At 39.8% G+C, this 15,907-nt stretch overlaps 1 long non-coding RNA gene across 1 annotated transcript; it reads right to left on the reverse strand.

Annotated features, from left to right (window-relative positions):
• Nucleotides 1-1,963: 1,963 nt before the first annotated feature.
• LOC134816549 (uncharacterized) lies at nt 1,964-14,236 on the reverse strand. Its single transcript, XR_010160421.1, has 3 exons — nt 14,026-14,236; nt 13,686-13,753; nt 1,964-2,009 (listed from the first exon to the last, which is right to left on the reverse strand). It is a non-coding gene; the product is annotated as an uncharacterized LOC134816549 (long non-coding RNA).
• Between the last annotated feature and the right edge of the window lie 1,671 nt (nt 14,237-15,907).

Genomic DNA, 15,907 nt, shown 5'->3' on the forward strand with positions numbered 1-15,907 from the left:
CGTGGTCTAAAATATTCGAATTTTCAAATTTTGACGACGAAATCCTCGAACCAGTAAGTACAGTATGCCATCTGCAAAGCAACAGCTCTAAAATATAAAACACAGCGGAGCTATTAAGGCCAACGTATGCCCACTGACTTTTGGCCCACCCTATATATTAAGACACAAATCTTTTGTAAGCTTTGTGTGTCGGCAGATCGATTTTATCAGACGGATCTGTCTGTACAACTCGACAATTCACGCAAATCTCGAAGTTCCGGTGATGCACACTCAAATTTTGGCAGAAATGCTGAAGCAAGTGTGGTTTACATAAAACTCTTAGACACATTTTGGTCTATAATTCGGTGTGTCTCTAATATGATTATTTGCCAATTAATTGTGGGCTGTGGCGTGATCAGAGCCGCGCACACGTGCGAATATACTATCAATGGAAATTGGAATGTACAAATGTGTATGGTGCTGTGCGAAGCAAATTAGAAGGTGTAGCCGCTGTAATCTATAAAAATATTATAAGCTATGATTCCGTTTTATTACAGGATCTGGCATCTGCCGTAAATATCCACTGATTTTATCTGTGACACACACTATAACTATGCAATGTTACCTGTTTCTCTAATAAACTGCCTCTAACAAGGTACACGGCCTTAGGGACTGCGAGTACCTCCTCTAACGGAATTAAATAATTAAAGTAGAAAGTGATCGATGGAGCGGTTTTTTAGAAGTACAGGAGAGTAAACAGCATAAATGTAAACAAATGAAAACATATAATGCTCTTAGTAGTAAATGGCCATTTGTTCTGAGCTGTATGGTTTTTTGACAATCAACTAGCGGGGCAAGGAATTACTGGCTGGTAGCTTTTGTACACACCAGAACGCTAGTCTGGTTGATAGGAAGGCATTATAATTGTGGCCGTAGAAGAGGACTATTTGGCATTTATATTTTACAGGCTAGCTCTAGAATTAAATTAGGAATTAGAATCAAATACACAGATACAATAATCGATAAAAATAATTAAGAAGGCTTCATTGCTGGCAGCATTAAGCATCGAAGAAATTTAGCAGAACACCTTCTAGGACATAAGCTTATTTTGTAAAATGCTTACATTATTAAGACGGAAGTATTTGGGTGTTAAATCAGCTAAATGTCTTATGGCCGGGTTAAATTAGGGAGAAAAAAGATGTTGGGTTATAATTAATCTAAATTGTTTTTTGAAAATTTTAAATTATAATTTGGACACATTTATCAGTACGTTATTAATCTCAAAAAAAAAAGTATTTTCAAGCTTGAGGTTTTCTATGATTTGGGTGTATAGTGTTTTGATTGCTATTTATTGGGTGATGGGAGTGGAGATGATGGGAGTGCCAGCCAACTGTCATATGAACAGCCCACTGTGAGGATGGGTGAGTCGCAGCGCTTAGAACGGTAGGGGTGGCATAAAACGGAACACGGCCACGGACAAAACACGAAACTAAACCTGCGCGTAGCTCGGCCGTGTCTGAAGCTATGTTCCAGAGGTTATCCAAAAGGTGCCTCGTGGAACTGTCTAGGCTACATTCGAATTGCAAGGTCCGAAGCAAATAAACTGATGATTAAGAGGTATGACATGAACGGAAAGTGAAGAAAAAAGGATTAAAAAGGATCCACTGAGTATAGGCATGTCAGGAAGTGATGAAAAGCTCACAGACAATAATCTATTCGTGAAATGTTACCCGTAGTAGACAGGTCATTTCAGGGCATCCAGGATACACTGAACATGCAAGCTGTTACGACCAGGTCCACGCGATACCCGCCTCGGAGGTTGAGAAATGCCCTGACTTCGACCACTTATGGTCTACTGTGGACCTTCATATTATCCTACTTAGAGTACTGTAACATTCACTCAGGCCTCACATACTAATCAGAGTGACCTCCAATCTCCATAGATGATCAAACGCATGGCCCAACATATAATCGAAGAGAATTTTCAAATGATTTTCGGCATTTCAATTCTTGCAGCGGTTGCTGAGTTTCTGAAAAATAAATCATTATAAAACATTATTGGGATTTAATATTGTCTGAAATATTCGAATTTTCGTATGTTGACGACAGACTTCTCGAATGAATAGTTATAAATATTAAACACGTGTGTAACGGGACTTTTGGCCCCCTCTATTATTCCTAGTATATCTATAATATTAGAGCTATTCTGGTGTATCTGAACAACATTAGAGCTACTAAAGTCTGCTGTATAGTAACAATATAAATACTAGTGAAGTATGGTGTATATTAACAATATAAGAACTAGTGACGTCTACGTCTGGTATAACTCCACAATTATAATAGTAGAGCTAATAAAGTCTGGTGTATCTGAACAATATTAGAGCTAGTAAAATGTGGTGTATCTGGTGTATATTATAGAATAGCCATTCTTTATTAGTTAATATAAATTAATTATGAAACTCTAATACCCTGTGGTTAACGTTTTTCAGTTTCAGCCCTTTCGACTTAGTAATTCCTGATAACTAAAAACTACTTTTATCCGTGTTTTAAGCTATTCCAATCATTTTGAGCCTATAAAAAGTTTTTAAATTTTTGCTCATTAGCTTATTGCTTATTATCCAATTAACTGATTATCTTACGTAAAATTGTCTTCCTGATTATATGAACACCCTCGATAAATCTGCAACCTTTAACGATGTTCACAACTAAAGTTATTTGACAAACAAGAAAAGCGGTTAAGTGGCAAAAAGTGGCCTTATATATATACAGGGTGGCCTTAATAGCTCAATCACTGAGTGCCCAATTGAAATAATTCTTTCTGGTATGACTTACTACCACCACTAGTTCGAGGAATTTGTCAAATCGATAAATATTAGAGTTCATTTTTTTCAAATGAAGGTTCATTTTTGCATTAATTTGATATAGTTTTTATATAATAGTTTTGATAGTCGAATCGAGCTAAATTTTATTGAATTGTGTTTGGCCATTCGAATTACGTTTGTCCTGAAAAAATTAGAACTGTAACTTCTTAGATGACAGAGATATGAAGCATAACGAGTTTATTCATTACGTGTGATCAGGAGATTGGTTTACCTAATCACGTGATTAGGTGACCCCGTTAACCACCCCGTTAAACATTATGGGAATTGTTAAGGGTGCCCAATTAAGGTGTCGTGTCACGGTGTCACATAATCACCCAGTCAATATTGTTAACAAGATACAGAAAATGCTTGATAACTTGGTCATTTCTAATCCGTTTTGCCTCATGTTTTCGGATCATATGCAACATTTAATAATCTACCGTCTCTGAAAAAATAGGCGTTCAGCATGTTCAGAGAAAACAATATAGGTGTTTTAATATTGAATGGGCGTGGTCTAAAATATTCGAATTTTCAAATTTTGACGACGAAATCCTCGAACCAGTAAGTACAGTATGCCATCTGCAAAGCAACAGCTCTAAAATATAAAACACAGCGGAGCTATTAAGGCCAACGTATGCCCACTGACTTTTGGCCCACCCTATATATTAAGACACAAATCTTTTGTAAGCTTTGTGTGTCGGCAGATCGATTTTATCAGACGGATCTGTCTGTACAACTCGACAATTCACGCAAATCTCGAAGTTCCGGTGATGCACACTCAAATTTTGGCAGAAATGCTGAAGCAAGTGTGGTTTACATAAAACTCTTAGACACATTTTGGTCTATAATTCGGTGTGTCTCTAATATGATATTTGCCAATTAATTGTGGGCTGTGGCGTGATCAGAGCCGCGCACACGTGCGAATATATCTATCAATGGAAATTGGAATGTACAAATGTGTATGGTGTGTGCGAAGCAAATTTAGAAGTGTAGCCGCTGTAATCTATAAAAAATATTATAAGCTATGATTCCGTTTTATTACAGGATCTGGCATCTGCCGTAAATATCACTGATTTTATCTGTGACACACACTATAAACTATGCAATGTTACCTGTTTCTCTAATAAACTGCTCTAACAAGTACACGGCTAGGGACTGCGAGTACTCCTCTAACGGAATTAAATAATTAAAGTAGAAAGTGATCGATGGAGCGGTTTTTTAGAAGTACAGGAGAGTAAACAGCATAAAATGTAAACAAATGAAAACATATAATGCTCTTAGTAGTAAATGGCCATTTGTTCTGAGCTGTATGGTTTTTTGACAATCAACTAGCGGGGCAAGGAATGTACTGGCTGGTAGCTTTTGTACACACCAGAACGCTAGTCTGGTTGATAGGAAGGCATTATAATTTGTGGGTGTAAGAGGGAATATTTGGCATGTACTATTCTAGCAGCTATTAGAATTAGAATTAGAATTAGAATCAAATTTACACAGCAATACAATAAGAATAAAAAATAATTTAAGAAGCTTCAATCTGCTGTGCAGGACATTCAAGTCAGTCGAAAACTGTTAGCAGAACACCCTTCTAGGGACATAAGCTATTTTGTAACAAATGGTCTTTACAATTATTAAGGACGGTAAGTATTTTGGGTGTTAAATCATGGCTAAATGTCTTAAGTGGGGGCCGGGGGTTTAAATTTAGGGGAGAAAAAAATGAATGTTGGGTTATAATATTAATCATAGAACATTTTTTTTTTTGAACATTTAAAATATAATTTGGAACATTACAGTAACGTTATTCAAATCTCAAACAAAAAAAGTATATTTCAAAGCTTTGTGTTTTGATCATATGATTATGGGTGTATAGTGATTTTGATTGCATAAATTTGATTGGGCAGTGATGGTGAGTGAGAAGATGATGGGAGTGCCAGCCAGTAACTCTGTCAAATGAACAGCCCACTGAGGAGTGGGTGAGCGCAGGCGCGAGAACGGCAGAGAGGGTGGCATAAAACGGAATACACGGCCACAGAAAAGACACAGAAACTAAACCGTGCGCGGTAAGTTAGCCAGTGTCTGAGAGCTAGTGTTCCCCGGCAGGAGGCATCCAAAAGAGGTGCCGTGGTGAACTGTCGAGGCTAAGTTCGAATGCAAGGCGAAGCAACTCAAACTGATGATGAAGAGGTAGACTGAACGGGAAGTGAAGAAAAAGGAAAAGGAAGGATCCAGCTGAGGTCTGGCTCATGTCAGGAAGTGATGAAAAGCTCACAGACAAAATCATCCGTGGCTGTCTACCCCGTACGTAGGCAGTGTCCGAGATTTCAGGCATCAGGATACACTGAAACAGTGCAGAGCTGATTACGACCAGGGTCCTCGCGGATACCCCGCCTCGGAGGTCGAGCCAATGCCCTGCTTTCGATACTTATGTCTACTGGTGGAACCTTCATATTTTCTCTACTAGCAGTCACTGTAACCCTATCACTCGGAAGGCCCCACAGCTCCTACATGGACGCACGGCCGGGAGCCCATGTAGGGATAAAAGTGAACGCAAGCCTTCCATCACATCCGTCACAGATTCAAAGCTGGGAGGAAAAATGGGAGCTGGAGGAGAGGAAAAAAGAAAAAAGAATACAAAAAAAGAAAACAAAAATGGAAAGGTCTAATGTGTCAATCAGCTCTATTCTTACCGAAATAAAAACCGAGATTAAAGAGCTAAAACTCACGATAACTGAGATGACCCCTGCAACCAAATCAACCGGGAGCTGCCAGGTAGCAACAAAATGCTCAAGTGGCGCAGATCTACTGAAAAATCTGTCAAAAGCTACCCAAGACACCAGCATGCTCCTGGAGAAATCTGAAATAGGTCTGAAAGGGCTCACACAAACCCTCAAAGATACTATGTCTGTAAAGAAAGATCTGGAAGTTTGGAGTCAGAGTGTCTTCAAAAGGGAAGAAAATGAAAAAATCAATGAAATCCATGAAATCATCTCTGCCTCAAATTTCAGAAACAACCAGGCAGACCCAGCTCCAAATGTTAGCCAAAGCTATGTGAGACATATCCCCAGGTCACCAGCTGACACACGGACTAACAGTGACATCCCCGGGCTGTCACCTAATCAGGGACGGTCTTCCTACAGGAGAGAAGACCTAGAACCCAGACAAAAAGGCAAGATAATCACAAAAGAAAGTGCAACAACTCCTCGCAGCACAGGGAGATCCAAAAGAGCGAGTAACCCAGTACAGCGCCAACAGAAAATTGTTCTCCTCTGTGACTCGACCATGCGAAGCTTTAAACCTGACGAGTTTCCAAAGAGGTACAATGTCTCTGTAATATACAGGCCAAGTTTGAAAGAACTTGACTCGTGCCTCGAACGAACAGTAGAAGAGATTTCAAACCTCAATCCAGATGCAGTGTACATTCACCTTGGTACTCGGGACATCCTGGAAGGCAACAAGGCTGATATTGTGGTGGGATCATTAATCAAGTCTACTGAAAAGATCCTTAGACAGACCTCACAACACTGCCAAATATTCATCTCTCACCCCTTTCTGCGCGACCATCCTGGAGAGGAATGGGGTAAAAATAGTCGACTCATCACAGAGGCAATCAGAAATCTTAAAGATGACAGTGAAAAGGCTGATTTCTGGATGAGATCAAGAGAAAACAGAAACAACAATTTCTACCCGGGGGGATCGGATATCCCACACGACTATCTGTTTGTCCCAGATCAACCTCATCTAAATGACAGAGGTATCAGAGTAATCATGGGAAACTTCAAGACAAGTCTCAATAGTACATTTAGCAGGGACCGTACTTGAATTCTAGTCTCTCATTCTCAGCTCCTCCAAGTCTTCCGAGTTCTCTTCTTCTTTCCTCCTCTCCTCTTGCCTCTCTCATCTTCTATACCTGACTGATGAACATCGTCAACGGTATAATTTCCTGGAATGTTGCAAACATTCATGGCTTGCTCGGAAACAAAGTTGAGGATCCCGAATTTGTCAAAATCATCAGTCCAAATGATATAATCTGCCTCCAAGAAACCGGATGCGAAGTTTCCCTGAAAGGATACAAATCCTATAGTGACATCCGCAAATCAGGTAAAGGAGGAGGAGTAACCACTTTGGTTAGGAACACAATTGTGGAATATTGCTCTCTGGATAAATGCACACTCACTGCGGACCATACAATGAATATTGTCATTGTTAAAATCACTGATCCCGACAGCAATCTCAACAACTTTGTTGTCAATAGCTACATCCCACCTACAAATAGCAAACAGAAAAACCGCACTAACTGCTCCGAGGCAAACTTTGATGCCCTTCAGGAAAAAATAGCCAGCATCAAGAATAACCCCAGTGATGAGCTATTACTTCTTGGTGACCTTAATGCCAGGATAGGAGTAGCTCCAGATTTTCATATGTATGACAGAGCGGACGAATTCGAGCTCTTTCCAGAAACTGGCAGGTCTTCCGACTTCATGGTTATACCTGACGTGGCACCTATATCTCAAAATAGGAACAGCCAGGACAAAATTACCAATAGACACAAAAACCTTTTGCTTGACCTCTGTGGATCGCAAAACCTCCTGATCCTTAATGGACGTACCATCGGTGACTCTGCTGGAAAATACACATGCTACAAGTGGAACGGAAACAGCGTAGTGGACTACTTCATTGCATCAACATCCTTTCTTCACCGTGTCAAGAGCCTCTCAGTGGGTGAGCACACTCTGTTCTCCGATCACAATCCAATCTTACTCAGCCTTTGGCATAGACGAAGGGCCCCTCAAAGGAATAGTCAAGCTCCCACTAGTATCTACGAGGAAGCTCCCTTTCGATACAAGATCACAGAAGAGGGTTTAGCCAACTTCACAAAATCATTTGAACAGCCTGAGTTCATTCAAAGAATCTCCCAACTGACCAAAGATGTCGAATCCACTCCAAAAACCCATGAGGCAGTTGAAGCACTGAATAGGCAGATTACAGAACTCATAAACGATGTCGCTAAAAAAGAGTTCGATATCTCTAAACAAACTAAGAATCCAAAGCCTAAGTTCGCCTCATGGTTTGACGGCAAGTGTCACACTGCACGACGCCTTTTCAAACGGTCAATAAAAATTGTCGACAATAATCCTGATAACCAGAGAATCAAAACACGGCATCGTGCCAACTCTAAAGGATATCGAAAGATTGTCAATAAGAAAAGGGATGACTTCTTCAATAGTCTTAACAAGAAGATTAAAAACGGTAAAACTATATCCTGGAGAGATTTCAAGAAGCTTAAGAACTACAAGAAGGAAGAAGTCCAAACTGAAACGGAGCAACTCAACTCTTTCCATCAGTTCTACTCTGAGCTATATTCTGACAATCATCCAACCGTAGACACTCTCACTAAAAGAGCTCTCCTCGAAGAAGCCAACGCCCTATCCGAGGGATCTGCCCCTAATGAGTCACTGAACAGCCCATTTACATCGGATGAGCTGAACGCTGCGCTAGGCGAACTCAAATCGGGCAAAGCATCTTCTTTTGACCACATCAGCAACGAAATGCTCCGGGGTCTGAGCATGAATATGAAGTCGCTCCTCCTCAAACTCTTCAATTTGTGCCTGGAGACAGGAGTCTACCTCTGGAGCAAAAGTGTGATCACACCAATTCACAAAAAAGGGTGCATCAGGAACCCTGACAACTATAGAGCAATAGCAGTCTGTAGCTGTATCGGAAAACTGCTCTCTACGATGCTGCTATCTCGGCTCGTTAATCACCGCCAAATCTCACATCCTGATCCACCCAACCAAGCAGGCTTTACCAAAGGAAGCCAATGCAATGACCATATATTTACGCTGATGTCCACCATAGAAAAATACAAAAAAGTCAAAAGTAAAATATATGCAGTGTTCATTGATCTTCGCAAAGCTTTCGATCTAGTCTGCAGACAAGCTCTCATGTTCAAACTAGCCTGCTATGGTGTCAATGGTGGCTACTACGACATCATCAAAGACATGTACAGCAAATCAGAGGGTCATATCAAGATGAATGGTAAAATAAGTGAAGCATTCAAGATCCTTAAAGGAACTGAACAAGGACACCCACTTAGCCCTGAGTTTTTCAAAGTTTACTTTAAAAAGCTTTCTGACCTCCTTAACGAAGCTACTGCGAACTGTCCGACACTCGCTGGACTTTCAGTGACTCACCTAGCGTGGGCTGATGATCTAGTAATCCTCGGCCTAGATCCTGAGTCTCTCCAAAAGTTGCTTACGATTATTGGGGACTACTGTAACGAATGGGGTCTGGAAATCAATATCTCCAAAACCAAATTCATGGTCTTCAATGGCAAAGGACCAGACATTCCAAATTGGCGTCCTTCCATTCACGAAAGAGATATCGAGATGGTCTCCAGCTACTGCTATCTTGGGATTATTATAAGCAGCACAGGGAAATTTCGGCAAGCAACTGACTCTCTATACCGTAAAGGACTTGGAGCTTACTTCAGCTTGAGAAGCACTATAGACCGGAGATTTGTTGATGCATCCTGCCTTAACAAATTATTTAACACCCTTGTTAAGCCAATTCTACTTTACGGCTGTCAAGTTTGGGCCCCGGTTCTACCCACCGTCAATAAGGTCCTCTCTAGCTTCAGCAAGTTTCACAATCTTGATCATGCGGTCTCTCACATCGCTAAACAGCAACTTGAGCAAGTGCATCTACGACACCTAAAATACCTTCTTGGTATAAACAGAAGGGCAGTCAATGCTACAGCCTGGGGAGAAACTGGCTCATACCCAATCATTATTGAAATGTTGAAACTGAGTACTAAATATTTCAAAAGAGTTATGAGCCTCCCCTCTACACAACTAGTCAAAGCTGCAATGACTGAGCAGATTAACCTCAAATTGTCATGGTTTGTAGGCATCGAATCAATCATCAAATCATTCAACAACATCGACCTTCTTGAAAGGAATTCATCGTCGCTGTTGAACGCAACCTCACTCGCAGACTCCTGCAGCCCTGATTTAATCACAGAGAACCTGAAAAAACAGTTCCGCGATTCCTGGGGTTCTCTTGTGAAAGATTCTAGAAAGCTATCATTCTACAGTGAAGTCAAAACAGAATTTGTATGGGAGCCATATCTAACCTATGCTAGGTCTTTTCAGGACAGAAGGGCAACCACACAGATTCGGTCCAGTTCGCATCACCTTAGAATTGAAAGGGGGAGATATGACCAAACTCCAATTGATGAAAGGACCTGCAACTATTGCGAGCTTAACAACAACCAGCTATTCATCGAGGACGAGAATCATATGCTCCATTTCTGCCCCCTAGGGAAGGGTCCTAGGGACAATTTTCAAAATCTCAGTGGAAACCTACTCAACAATGTTGGTAATGGTAGCTTCAATCTTGCCTCCACGTTCATGTCGCAGTCTGATTGCAAGGATACTACCAGTGATGAGGACGTAAGTTTGATCAAACTCTCAACCAGCACCATTAACAAGATCTACAGACTAACCCTCAACTTCAAAGACAGTCTGAAAGCAGATAATTAGTTTCCTTTCTCAGTTTTCAACCCTGATATAACTATTGTACTAAAAATTTGATCATAATGCTTAGGGTCTTTATTAGAATTCAAATTGGATACAAAAATAGGATCTCTTTACACTACACTTACTCACTCACACATCACATTCAACTGGAATACGCTTAGCTGGCAGAGTAAGTCGATTTGGTCATGAAATTTTGGAGGTCAGGTGGAATCCCTACAGGAGCCTACGAAATTTTAAGGTTAATAATATCAAAATCTGTATTTGTCCAGTCATACACGGCATGACAATGCTGGTTGGCACGGCATGACAATGCTGGTTGGCAAGTGGATTTCAGGCAAGAAATACTAACAGAATAATCAAATATTTTTAAGTTAGGGGTTATTATATTCCATATTTTCGTTAACCTCGTGTTATGGTTGTCTGGGGGATCCGCATAATTTGACCGGGACCAGGACCGGGATGAAAAATGTGACTTGACCGGGACCGGGACCGGGACTGGGATAGCTCAAAATTGCCAATCTCGGTACCGGGATTCCCGGTACCGGGAATTCCGGCCGATTACTGGTTAATTCATGATCATAATTTATTACTCAAACTTGTTTAGCAATTTTAAACATTGTTTTATTTGGCTCAGAGGATGTTTAAAGATGAAATTCAAAATGAATGAAAGGAAAAACTTAAAATCACAGTGAATGAAATTATGTAAAAGATCCAGGCCAAAATCCCGGCAAATTTGAGTGATTGACCGGGACCAAGAATCCTGAATTAACCGGGACCGGGACCGAGATCATAAATCAGCATTTGACCGGGACCGGGATAGCTCATAATTGCCAATCCCGGTACCGGGATTCCCGGTACTGGGAATCCCGGTCGATTACTGGGCACAGATCAGCTGGATGCTGGAGAACAGAACCATCAAGTGATCAAGAGATACCGGAACCAGAACCACGATATGGGTTGAGGAACAGAGCAAGTTTGCGACCTCCAGACTATTACAGTGATAACCATCATCTACAATTAGACGGGTGATTAACAATCACGAGCAATATTTTAGTAATGTCAGATAATCTGGCACGGTTTCAAGACTGGGATTGAGTGTTACCCAGGCCCAACCGAGCACAGTTCACCTATCAATTATTGTTGGCATAGTTCTAGCCACGCTGCTAGATTACATCAGTATATGAGTCAGGATGTTTATCAGTAGTATTTGTCTTTAAACATCTAATAAAAGGTAAAAATGCACACGATACAAAATTCAACCAATTCTCCCACGAGTTTGTACGCTGGGTTGACTGTGATGGACTTTCACTTAATCTAAAAAAGACCTGCTATATGCTTTTCGGTGTTAGAAATACTGACAATACTCCAAATATTCATATTGCAGACACACAATTAGATCGTAAAAGGGAAGCACGGTTTCTTGGCGTTATAATGGATGATAAATTAACATGGTCTAAGCATATCGCAGCTGTTAGAAAAAATGATGGAATTATGTCACCTACTGTAGGAATTATATCACCTACCGATTCAAATAAGGCTACAGTTATAAATCAAGAGGCTTGCATATAATGAACATATTGACATTTATATCAAAGTTTTGTTCAATCGCATTTAAACTTCTGTTCAATTATATGGGGGTTTGCAGCAAAAAATCATACTGAATCACTCTTCTCACGACAAAAACAGGGTATCAGGCTGCAATCTGCATCTGCAGTAATGCCAGGTTACATTAATTACTTTTACAAAGACGGTCGACTGCCAGAGCACACTAAACAATTTTTCAATGACAATGGTATGCTCACCGTGCACAGTGTTATTGTAAAAAACACACTAATTCTCATGCACCGAAACAAACACTTCCGTAGCTCAGTCACTCAACAAATCCGTATGACCATCCCAGAAAATGCACCCTCTGCAAACTCAGATCACGTGACTGCAGCTTCCTGGTTAGCCGAGTGCAACACCACATATTTCAGATTTTCGCTTGTTCTTTAAAGAACCTTTACTCTCAATTTATGCTGTAAATGCAAATGTAAGCACCCGGCCCTACCCAAACGTTTTTTCCATAAACCTTTTTAAATCGGCTACAAAACGCATGCTCTTGAACCTGCAGAGTGAAAATGACAATGACACGTGGCCCAGTTTCCTATTACATAATATTCCAGGACTAAGAAGATAACAACGGGTTTGACAGTTACTGGATATAACGGTCATATTACTGCCCCCCTATTAGTTTAGTGAATTAGTTAATTAGTTAATTATTTAATTAGTTAATTAGTTAATTAGTTAATTAGTTAATTAGTTATTAGTGATATGGTTATTATTACGTACTATATATTATATGATATTACAAAAATAAACTATGATATGTATATAATACTTGTACACAAAAAAGCCAGAACAAACTGGGCACAGACTAGCGGCAACTAATAATAATATTAATGGATGAGCCACACATCCTAAATTCCAGGTTCATATTTACACTGCCACATTCCCCACTATCATTATTCTCCTATCAGCACAAGCCCTAATTGATTTTAATTGCTCGGACAAGTACACGGCTAGGGACTGCGAGTCTATCAGCTACTGCATATCAATAAGGAGTACTCCTCTAACGGAATTAAATAATTAAAGTAGAAAGTGATCGATGGAGCGGATTTTTAGAAGAACAGGAAAGTAAAAACTCAACGTTTGCATCGTGAGACTATAGTGATAAAGGCACAGATCAGCTGGATGCTGGAGAACAGAACCATCAAGTGATCAAGAGATACCGGAACCAGAACCACGATATGGGTTGAGGAACAGAGCAAGTTTGCGACCTTCGGACTATTACAGTGATAACCATCATCTACAATTAGACGGGTGACTGATTAACAATCACAAGCAATATTTTAGTAATGCCAGATAATCTGGCACGGTTTCAGCACAGTTCACCTATCAATTATTGTTGGCATAGTTCTAGCCAAACTGCTAGATTACATCAGTATATGAGTCAGGATGTTTATCAGTAGTATTTGTCTGTGCGAGGGGGGGGGGGGGGGGGGGGGGGGGGGTCATGAAACTTGATTCTGACAGCAGTTGACCGACAAACTAGGACAAATCTGATATATTATATAGATCCGATCAACTCAAGCAGGACTGGTACATTGTCTGATTGGAAAATCTTTGTGGCCGTGTAACTTGACTTGTTCTGATATGTTGACTTGTGTGGGCATGATAGTATCATTCCGAACCCATTATATGATGCATAATAGGACCTCATAATAAAATTAAACCCTACAAAATCGATATATTTAAAATTAATTCTCACCTCTTATTCAAAGATCAACTGATGTATCGGTCCATATCCCAAGATATGACTTTTTCTCTGTTCGTCAACTGCAAAGTGGGCGTAATGTGTTAAGGGTTAGAAGAATTGTTATCATAAACTTAATATTGTAATCATGGTATTCACCAGGCAAACCATGTACAGTAACACCACGATTTACTGCTCAGTTTGCAGTTTGAGGGAAAGACAACTTGTGCGATTAATCGTGGTGTATGATAAATCAGGGTTTTGATGTGGTTCACAAGCACTCAAGTTAGGGGTAAGTAGGGAAGCAGTTAGATATTATGAGAATATTAGAATTTAGAATAAGTCCATAACTCACCTTCGGGTTTCATCCTTCATGAATGCACAAATAGGTTCCCAGAGAGGTATTATACGTGTTGACCGTTATGGAGCTTCAGCAGAAAAGTATAAGGTCGAACAAAAATCCAGTATTATCTTTGACTTCAACACATCTAATAGAGAAATCAGATTCTGGTAAGTATAAAATAAAATAGCAATAAATATAATCCTTCGTGGACGGTAGTTGTTTCAAATATAAAAGCAAAATCTCTAGAGTCGATTAATTTATTAATATAATAGTCACGTCAACAGTGTTGACTTGACACTATAATAATTTTATTTGGAACAGAAGTTCCAAATAAAATTGGGGCGAAAGAGTCGGAAACTTGACAAATAAGACCAATTCGTTTATAGAGGAGTGTAAGTGTAAAACAACAGCTTACACTGCAGCCAGTAAAGATGAGGACAAATAACTGAAGTACAGACATAGTGGACACTGGACGACATGCCCATATTTGGATTAATCGTTAATTGTACGGGTAGATGACAGCAAAACTAAGTGTAAACAAAAAATATTACATAGAGTTATATTTATAGTAATAGAGTTACAGGTCCAGTCGGAACGGTGCCTTTAAATTAATTGCTGAAATCACGAACGTATGTTCTACTTAAGGCTGTCTCCATGATGGTAACCAGAGTTTAAAATGCGGGAGAAGTTTAAGACAAATAAGGGGTGTATAGAGGAGTGTAAGTGTAATACAACAGCTGACACTGCACTCTGCAGCCAGTAAAGATGAGGACAAAATAACTGAAGTACAGACATAGTGGACATTGTACGGGTAGATGACAGCAAAACCAAGTGTAAACAAAAAATATTTCATAGAGTTACATTTATAGTAATAAAAACAGGTCCAGTCGGAACGGTGCCTTTAAATTAATTCCTGAAATCACGAACGTATGTTCTACTTAAGGCTGTCTCCAGGATATGGTAACCAGAGTTTAAAATGCGGGAGAAGTTTTAAGAAGAACGAAGTTCCAAATAAAATTGGGGCGAAAGAGTCGGAAACTTGACAAATAAGACCAATTCGTTTATAGAGGAGTGTAAGTGTAATACAACAGCTTACACTGCAGCCAGTAAAGATGAGGACAAAATAACTGAAGTACAGACATAGTGGACACTGGACGACATGCCCATATTTGGATTAATCGTTAATTGTACGGGTAGAAGTTATTGAATGAAATGATGAAGAGGGTCACGAGTTACGACGCAAAACTTAATGACAACTGACAAGGCAGACACATAATGGTCATCACACATGAGTGCAGACGAATTAACTGTTATTGTTAACTTAAAAAGCAATGTGACATTCATTCCGTTTACACCGCAAGCATTTTAAAATAGATCTTTATGTGGCCAAATAATTTCATATCTTAAAAGCTTAGCAACACTACACAAATAAAATAGACCTATAAATGGCCACATACTTTCATAGTTAAAAAGGTTATAGCAACCCTCCGCAAACAATTCATATTAGCAGCACACAAATATTCAGTACAATCACGTATGGCGCGGCGCTTTATTATGGAGGGAACTGACTGAGTTCCCTTTTGGTTTGTTATTGTTTGCAAAACGGCTATGACCCCCTGTAGCGTCTTCGACGCTACAGGCGGGTCATACAACGTATGACAACTCCGGCGCTATGTTGTTAACGCATTTGAACACGGTTAGAGCAATCTTATACTCTATTCGTTGTCGTATCGGAAGAAAATGGGCTTTTTTCAGGAATGGAGTGACACTGTCCCATTTTTTGATAGCTTTCCAACCAAACAAGAATCGAACACAGGAATTTTGTACCTTCTGGAGTTTCTTTATTAGAAGATCAGGTAAACCGTATAAGAGTCCATTGCAGTAGTCTAGTTTT

This window comes from Bolinopsis microptera, chromosome 6 (genome assembly GCF_026151205.1).
Source record: "Bolinopsis microptera isolate Bmic1 chromosome 6, MBARI_Bmic_1.0, whole genome shotgun sequence".
NCBI classification, from domain to species: Eukaryota; Metazoa; Ctenophora; class Tentaculata; order Lobata; family Bolinopsidae; genus Bolinopsis; species Bolinopsis microptera.